The sequence below is a fragment of the Euprymna scolopes genome, chromosome 46 (genome assembly GCF_053919585.1).
Source record: "Euprymna scolopes isolate OS-2025 chromosome 46, ASM5391958v1, whole genome shotgun sequence".
NCBI lineage: Eukaryota > Metazoa > Mollusca > Cephalopoda > Sepiida > Sepiolidae > Euprymna > Euprymna scolopes.
The window spans coordinates 55,204,058-55,214,257 of NC_136527.1; positions in this window are offsets into that span (position 1 = coordinate 55,204,058).

Sequence of the window (10,200 nt, forward strand, 5' to 3'; positions counted from 1 at the left end):
TGTGCGTGTTGGTATTCTTGTTATATGTGTGTGCGTGTATTATTGTGTTAAAAATGTGTGTTACTTTCTCATGCAAAAACGATAGAAAATAATTTGATATTTGCGTATCTTATAAATGTACCCATTTTTAATTAAAAAAACTTTTTGAAAATAAACTACAATAAATAACGATATTGCTTATGTTAATAATTGTCTTTTAAAAACAAAGTTTTTGTTCTCGTGTAAATCTTTAAAACAACCCAGAAGTACATACAGCCTTTATGCCGAGTTGACATTTAAAAAGTTTTTTTTTAATATTTTAAAAATTTAATACATCTCAATAAAACGCTTTTACAGTTATTTTTTAATTTTTTAAATTGAATATATAACAATAAAACGCTTTAAAAGTTTTTCATTGTTTAAATTTTAATACATCTCAATGAAACTTTTTAACAGTTTTTTTTTAATTTTTAAATTTAATACATGTCAATAAAACGTTTTAAATTTTTATGTTTTAAATTTAATACATCTCAATAAAATGTTTACACGGGTTTTTAATTTTTTTTAAAATGTAACACATCTCAATAAAACGTTTTAACTATGTTTCTATTTTCTTAAAATTTTATGCATCTCAATAAAACGTTTTAAGAGCTTTTTATTTTTTAAATTCAATGCATATCAATAAAACATTAACCTTTTTTATTTTTTTAAAAGTTTAATACATCTCAATAAAACGCTTTAACTGTTTTTTTAATTTTTTAAAAAATTTAATATATCTCAAAAATTTTTGTTACAGTTTTTATTTATACATATTAATAAAACGTTTCTGCAGTTTTTTTAATTTTTTTATGAATTTAACACTTATCAATAAAACGTTTCACAGATTTTTTATTTAAAAAATTCATATACCTCAATAAAACGTCTATAAGGTTTTTATGTTTTAATATCTTAAGATTTTAGACGTTCATCATGGTGGTTTTCATATATATGTTTGTGTGCAATATTTTTTGAATACAAGGAATGTTCAATAAGTAATGACCTTGACCTACTTCTGTTTGTCTTATCCAGTAGAAATGTTGCATAAGCAATGATTTATATCTCTATGGGCCATGTGGCAAATTACAACTCTGAACTAATTGTTGTTCCTGATTTACAAGTGTTTGAAATTTGTTAAATGTGAAATGGAGCCCATCAATGTCCTGCAGTGATCAGTTGTCTTATTTGAAATCACGCACGCCATGAGAAACTTTTGATGAAATTGAAAGAAACGATATGACATCATATACACAATACACATTGTTCGAGATCAGAAGTGCAGACGTCTATGAAATCCTCTTCCATGCACTTACTCTGCATCACCTTGCACCATCCGATTTTCACATTTTGAAGCCAGAAAATTGTTTTTGAAAGGAAAGGTGTTTTTTTGTTTTTTTACACATTTATCACCACTTATCAAGGCCCGGAAGCCACTCAGGGATAAGGGTTATTGCAAGTACATTACGTTAGTGTGGAGATTTGATAAAGTGTTTAATTAAGGGGGCGGTTCATTAGGAATTTGATAACATTGGACTTGAAGACATCCAGGTTGTAGTCCGGAGGGAAGCAGGCAGACGGAACAAAGTTCCACAGGCGTGCAGTTCTAAGAAAGAAGCTTTGTTTATGGACTCCGCGTTTTGATTTAGGCACAGATATAGAGTGGGGGAAATTTTTCACAGTGGATTCAGCTAGACGGGTGTTTTTCGTGAAAGATTGGCGAGGGGGGCAGAGATTGGAGTTCAGACGAGCACCTGCCATGGAAATAACGATAAAACAAAGATAGGCTCGCAACGTCTCTTCTGTGGGAGAAAGGTTGCAGGGTAGAGAAAAGGGCATCCCTCATTAAGCCACGAAGTCTATTTTGTACTCTGTCAAGGCAGGATAGGCTGTTTTCATCAGCAGTTTTCCAGATTATGCAGCTTGATTTCTAAATTTTTGTATCTTCTACAAAAAGTATCACCAGAGATGCATTAAACGATACAAGAACTGTGTAACTCTGTGATGTTTTTATCTAGAAAAACAAACTAATAAATGTGGCAATTTTTGTTGTTCTACCTCGATTAGAAATTAGACTGTGGCATTATCATTTACTGTTGCAGCATCAGGATATCGATATAAAATCCACAATTATGAATTGATTAGCCATATACAGCCTCACCATAGATTGTTTTATATTAATGTGAATAAATCTTTCTACTTAGAATTGTTTATCTGTTATTATTGGGTGACAATACTTCTACTTAGTTACTTACAACTTCTCTCATGTCTAAATCATTTAAACGTAACCACCCAAGTCACCAGCGATATGACATTTGGTTTTAAATCATTTCTTAACCTCTTTCTTTTGTTAAAGGAGTGAAAACGTGAAATAGATTAACAAAATGCTAGAACATTTTCATTATTTTAACTAAAGTTAACAAAATTGTTTTATCAATGATTATTGCTAGATTAGTTTAGGACAAATACATTGTGACGTACATATTTATTATAAAATGTTTGCATCTTCTACAAAAACTGTCTCCAAAGATGCATTAAACGATGCAAGAAATGTGTAACTCTGTGATGTTCTTATCTAAAAAACAAACTAATAACTGCTAATGTTCGTTGTTCTAATTATATTAGAAATTTGACTGTGGCATTATCATTTACTGTTGCAGCATCAGGATATCGAAAAATTCAACAATTATAAATTGATTAGTCATATACAGCCTCGGTGTAGATAGGAAGTTGTGTAGATTAATCATATACAACCTCGATGTAGATAGGAAGTAGTGTAGAAGTTATAGTTTGTTGGATTGTTTTATATTTATGTGAATGAATATTTCTACATAGAATTAAGGATCGATTATTATTGGATTAAAATACTTCGTTACAACTTCTCTCGTGTCTAAATCGTTTAAACGTGCCCACCCAGCTCACATACCATCGATATAACATTTTGTGTTAAATCATTTTTAAGCTCTTCCTCTTGTTTAAGGATCGAAAACATGAAATAAAATTAACAAAATGTTAGAATAGTGAGTTGAGGAAAAATACATTGTGACGTACATATTTATTATAAAGGAAATAAATTAAACATTAATAAATATTACGGTCACCAGTTCGCAAGTGCTAACAAATACATAAATAGAATATTTTTAATAAAAATTTGAGGAAAACAAAATTTTATAACAAAACATATTTGTATCTACAATGTTATAAGTATATAATAGTTATTTTAAAACAATGGGCGTTCTTTATTAAAAGACGTTTTATAAAGGAAAAGGGAGTAATCACAAAGCTTAGATTTGTAGATGTGTGAGTCAATATGTTCGTAGTGTGAATAATATGCACATATAAGTAATATATGTATGCGAGTGTATGGCACTGTGTATGTGTGTTGATTTACCTTGTTCTTTTGAGTTGGTGTATAGCTGTGTGTTGCAATTATTTCTTCCCCAGACTCTCGTTAATGTGTGAGAATATGTGCATGAGATGAAGGCATGTATGAGAGTTATTGAAGATTAATTTTTGCCCCTTAGCCTCCGACAGCAAAGTGCCGAGAAAGGGTTAGGGGTTGGCACAAATTTTGGGTATTTTGGCTCAACAAGCTTGAGAAATTTGCAGAAATCTGATTGTCTTACCCAAGGTACTAGTTTTATAGGCTTGGTTAATTTAACTTAATGTAACATTTTAATGTTCAACAAAAGTTTGTAAACGGTCTTTTCATAAATGGATGCGTTTTATTCTCGCTGTGTTCGCCTCCAAGCGATCGAGAATTTTTGTATAGCCTCAAAATCCATCATATTCTCGTGATTGTTAAAACTCCAACCCCCATGTAACTAAATCTAATTAAAATCTCCTCTATACTCAAACACGTTAGATACTTCTTTGCCATATCATAAAGTTTGTAAATGGTGTTTTCATAAACGGATGTTTTTTACACTTGCGTTTTCGCCTTCAAGCGATCAAGATTTTTTGTTTTATGGTCGATTTGATTAATATGCCTGACTTAACAAACGAAACAACACGTGTAGTAAAGCTCAATAAAGATCTGCGAATTTAAAAGGTTTTATTTAAAGAAAAATTGTTCATTAGAGGAAAGACCAATATCTAATTAATTAATTACTTTTTGATGAGTTTTTCTAAGTTATTCTTAAGAATGAAAATTGAGAGATGCAGACGGACAGACATCTTGCCTATCTAGCTTTCTGATGCAGACTGCCTGGAAACTCTTCTATCCTAAAACATGTATGATACTTCTTTTCCGTATCATGTGACAATTGTTTCTTATGTGTTTATCTAGGGAATAAAACTTTAAATCACGTCACCTGCAGCACAGCATATTTCGTTTTTCGACAGGTTATCCTGACATGTAGGATTCTAACACTTGCTAAAATGTATACGAATTAACAAACTTGTTATGGAGGTACGGTTCCAATATATAACAATTATAGTATAATTTTTCTAGTTTAAAACAATTGTCGAAGTTTATGAATATTTTGAGTTAACCCGTTCTTGCGAGAATTAATTTGCTTTGGAAATGATGATAGGAATTAATCACCACAAAGTATACGTAGGTAGTATGCCAAGTTTCTTCTCCAATCCTCAAATATAGCACGGCTATCCATACACCACATAAAATTTAAATACTCTAACAAACACATTGGTAATAATTTTATGGTGGGATGTGATTCATCGTTTATAACTAATATATAGTGCAAACCTTCTGTCTTTCAAAAAGAACAGAACACACACTACACTGAATACTACTACAAAAGTAGGATTTGTTTATATGCATTCTACGGCATGAGTTAAACGAAAGGTCAGTTCATATTCAGAAATTAAGCTATTAAAAATATCAAATTAATCATCAGCTGCAAAGAGCTTTCTTAGTTCTATCGCCATATTTCACACAATACGTAATATTTGTGATCCGAAATAAGTAGATAATGCCTGGGATAATCGATTAAGGAAACTAAACCTAATTGACTTTGACCTTCACCAATCGCTTATTATAATTATTGCTAATACCATAAGAAACTTCTACCATGGAATGCGGACGGAGTTTCCCATGCTAGCGTGCTCTGCAACTTGGGCTCTAACTCTTAAAATCCTTCTTTCCAACTCACGTGTCTCATTAGGCCACCGTGTGAAAGAGGCTAAGATGGCGGCTTCAATCAAGTTTCTCTCACTGTCACAAACAGTTTTATGGGTTCAACTGGTCAAGCACTATGTACCAACAACTGAAGTTACAGTATTTTATCTATGTACGCTTAGTTACACATGGACTTAGAGATGATAAAACACGTGTCCGTGAAGATCTAACAGAAAAAAAGACATTTAATTGAAATGGAAAGACATATTCTTTTTACTTTTATTTTCCTCGACTGAGTCACTGCTCACGCATTTAAACTTGTGTAAAACATCAACCACTTACTCCACAAGCAATATCAACAAGAACCCTGTGTGTTAAATATTCACTCTCCTTTGATGTCTCCTTTGTCATTGTCGAGTTGTGTTCAAATCCTTTGGCTTTTTTCAGAATATTACTTCCATTTTTAGCTGAAAATTACCAGCTTTGATTTTCAGTTTGAGCAGAAGCTGTCCGAAAATATGTCCTGGAAGAATCTTGTGATACTGAACTTTCTTAGGCGGCGGAGAATGACCTGAAAATAAAAGAACTCTTCTTTTTCTTCCCTACCCCGAATTACCTCCCCTGTTTCTCTCTCCTTCTGTGAGACAGTAGTAGCAGCGATCGGCCATCTTTCTTCCCCCCTTGTTTTTTTGCCGGCGCTCTTTTTAGCTGAATAAAGCTTTATACAAGCTATATAAATCTTCAGTCTCATTTCCTCATACATCTACACAACAATACTACTCCAGTTGTGTCAACCATGTTACTTTATAGTGTTGAAGTTGGATCCGACGTATCGTTCTTTTGTGCTAATAAAAACCTTATTTAAATGGTATACAGTATTTGCTTTACTTTCAACAATTTTATTAGCACAAAAGGGTAAAAAAAGTAAAAGATTTTAAAAATGGATCGTGCCCTGAGGCCTTCTCGATTGGAGGTAAACCCTAATCTATCTAATGTCGAGAATTTAAGCATTGGCTTGCTACGTTCAAATATTTTTTAGCGGCAGGAAAATCTGAACAAGTTGTCGGTCCTGATAAATTTTATTTCACCGGATAGTTTCGAATACGTCAGCGATAGCAGTGTCAGAAATTTCGTGAAAATAGTGAATAATTCCACCCCATCTTTCCAAGCTTATAACTCCTCGAAAAATGTAATTCAAGCCCTAATTTTTTTTTTCAATTAAAGGAGTAAGGACCAAGGTTTTATTTAAAAAAAAAACAAAACAAAACAATGTGTTTTCTTTTTTTTAAAAAGGTTTTAAACTTCGGACTTTACAGGTAAATTTCTAAAAAACTGATTTTTTTTTTTGTTTTAAATTTGAATATATTATTTATTGACCTTTTCTCTTCAATTTGTGATATATAAACCTATTAAACATAAATTAATTATTTACTTTTTAATAGACATTTCAAAATGAGAGGCGTAAATTATTCGACCCCCTATCTTTCTAAGCTTATAACTCCTCGAAAAATGTAATTCAAGCCCTAATTTTTTTTTCAATTAAAGGAGCAAGGACCAAGGTTTCATTAAAAAAAAAAAAAAAAGACAAAAAGAAAAAATGTGTTCTTATAAAATAAGGTTTTAAACTTCGGACTTTACAGGTAAATTTCTAAAAAACTGATTTTTTTTTTGTTTTAAATTTGAATATATTATTTATTGACCTTTTCTCTTCAATTTGTGATATATAAACCTATTAAACATAAATTAATTATTTACTTTTTAATAGACATTTCAAAATGGGGGGGCGTGAAAATGGGGGGGCGTGAAAATGGGGGGGCGTGAATTTAAAAAAAACGTTTGTCTAAAATATTATATTCGGTTTATTGGAAAGAACATAAAATTTCACATTGACCCTGAAAATATCGTAAAAATAGAATCAATAGAAAAATTTTGATAGATTTTTAAAATTTAAAAATTTAAAAATATTGAGTTTAAAAATTGAAAAATATTGAGTTCGGAAAATTCATTACTGTTTTAAAAAAAAAATAAAAATATTTTTATTACTTTTAAAACAACTGTAATAGTTTATTTTGGAAGTATAATCCATAAAGAAAATAAATAACCCACTTTTAACAGAGAAATTACGAGATTTTTATATTGTATTCGCAGTTTCGTGTTAGGGGTGTCAAAAATTCCTACAAAAATTCTGATACTGCTACGTCAGCGATTATGAAAATTATGAAGCCTGTCTCAAACTCGAGGAAACGAGATATACGCACGCACGGCATCTACTCGCCACGTGGCGTCAGCAACCAGGAGAAAGTCTGGACGAGTATCTTCGGGCATTACGAGTCCTTAGAGAGGACTGCAACTTTAGGGACGTCAGCGCGGCGATATACGCTAATGAATCGATTCGGGATGCCTTTATTGCCGGATTTCAGTCCCATACCATTTGCCAGCCTTTGTTGGAAAATAAAACGCTCGACCTGGACATTATGTTTGACCAGGTCCGAGCGCTGGACAGTGCAATGAGGAATATGGAATCGTATTCACCAGCACGATACCGGGAACCAACCGTTGCAGCCCTGACACATCAGACTTGGATTTTAATCGAATAAACCTGAATGCTGCTAAATCAGAAATTAAATGTTGGAACTGTGGAAATTATAAACACCCAAAATCACGATGTCCAGCGAAATTGAGTGTTTGTCATCGACGTAAATGGATCGGGCATTTTGAAAAATGCTACAAATCAAATAATACTACTCAATCAACTTCTGCCTCGGTCCATTATCCAACCTTAGCCTCTATAAGTTCGGCAGTTCCATCATCCCTACAGAGATCCACCGTAGAAATCCACATTTTGGGTCGGCCATTAAGAGCACTAATGGACAGTGGTAGCTCTGACAGCTTTATTCATACCAAAATAACTGAGGATCTGGATTTAAAAATAACAGATTCAGACTTGAGAGTTTCGATGGCATCGTTTGACCTCTCATTCAAAGTGGTAGGTGCTTGTTTTCCTAACGTATTTTTTAACAAACATATGTATCCTAACCAGAAACTGTCAGTTTTAAATAATCTCTGTTGTGATGTGATTCTCGGACTGGATTTTCAAAGTAAACATACAAGCGTTACCTTCAAGTATTAAGATTTGTGGACTTGCTGTGGCTTCGGTGGAACCGCCTGAACTTTTTGCTAATATAAATAAGAACTGCAAACCGTTTGCCGCTAAGTCTAGCCGTTATAGCTCAAGTGATAGCAAGTTAATTGACTCAAAAGTTAAGCGCCTTTTAAAGGATGGGATCATCGAAACCTCAAACTCCCCCTGGAGGGCACAAGTTGTCGTAGTTAAATTCGATAATCAGAAAAAGAGAATGGCCATTGATTATATTGTGAATAAGTACACAGGCCTTGATGCCTATCCCCTGCCCCGGCTGGATGATGTAGTGAATAAGGTTGCTCAGTATAATGTATTCAGCACAATCGACCTGAAAATATGCGTATCACCAGATCCCCATCAATGAGAATGAGAAACCCTTCACTGCTTTTGAAGCTAACTCCGGGTTGTATCAGTTCACCCGAATACCCTTTGTGGTTACAAACGAAGTTGCTTGTTTTCAGCGAATTGTCGATGAAATTATTAGTTCTTAGGACTTACACGACACCTTTGGATACCTGGACAATATTTTCGTCTGAGGAAAGGACCAGGAGCAACACGATGAGAATCTGGCGAAATTTATCAAAGTAACAGAAAAAACGGAAAATTACGTACAATAAAGAAAAGTGTGTGTTTTCTGTGAATGAACTGAGCTCCATGGGTTATATCATTGGACCCAACGGTCAAATTAAACCCGACCCCGAGAGGTTGAAGCCTTTAAAAGAACTCCCTTATCCAACTGACGACAAATCACTCAAGGGAGTCTTGGGTTTTCTCGTATTATTCAAAGTGGATCCATAGGTATTCTGATAAGATTCAACCTCTTATTAAGACCAATTTATTTCCCCTTAATCAGGAGGCTTGGAATGCATTTGACAGTCTAAAGCTAGATATTGACTCAGCTGTAATAAAAACTATCGACGAGAATGCTCCCTTTGAGTTGGAGACTGATGCCTCTGATTGTGCTCTTTCTGGTGTCCTCAACAAAAATGGTAGACCAGTTGTTTTTTTTCTCACGAACTCTATACGACTCCGAACTAAACCATCCAGCTGTTGAAAAGGAAGCGGCTGCCATTATAGAAGCAGTTAGATATTGGCGCCATTACCTCTTGGGGAAGCACTTCAAACTTATTACTGATCAGAAATCAGTAAAATTTGTTTACAACCAAAATCACCATAGTCGAATAAAAAACGATAAATTGCTTCGTTGGAGATTGGAGCTTTCATGCTCAATTTCGACATTATCTATCGCCCTGGTGAGAATAATCTTGTAGCTGACGCATTGACACGTGCTTCTTGCGCTACTGTGAATAATAGTAACAACTACCTCAATTTGCATCGATCTTTGTGCCATCCTGGTGCTTTTGTGTGACCTACATGTGACTTGGCCCCGTTGAAAGACTTCCTATTCACCGATCACCCACATGACTCGGAAAACTGGAATGATACACCAGCAGATCAGCAAGAGGAAAATTCACCCCCACCAGTCGATAGAACCACCTGTTTTACGACGGTCAGAACGTAGTAGAAGACCACCAGATAAGTTGAATTTGTGATTCTAGAGTTTAGTGAATCCTGATTAAATTTATTTTTCGCATCAGAACTATTACATTGCACTCCTTGTGCTGGCTGAATTAGTGAGTTTTAACATTGTGAACCTGAACTATTAAAATACATTCCTTGCATTGGTTGTGATCAACCCACCTTCATACACTAATACTTCAATGAACTTTCCACCCACGGCAGGAACTTTCTAATTTAATGGAGGGGAGAATTTTGTGTTGTGTTTCCTATGGATACAAAACTTCCCAATAGCACTCTCCCTAACGAAGCGCTAGCTCTGTATACTATTCCAGTGGTGTCCGCCATGTTACTTCATAGTGTTTACGTCGGACCCGACGTATCGTTATTTTGTGCTAATAAAAACCTTATTTAAAGGGTATACAGTATTTGTTTGACTTACAACAAA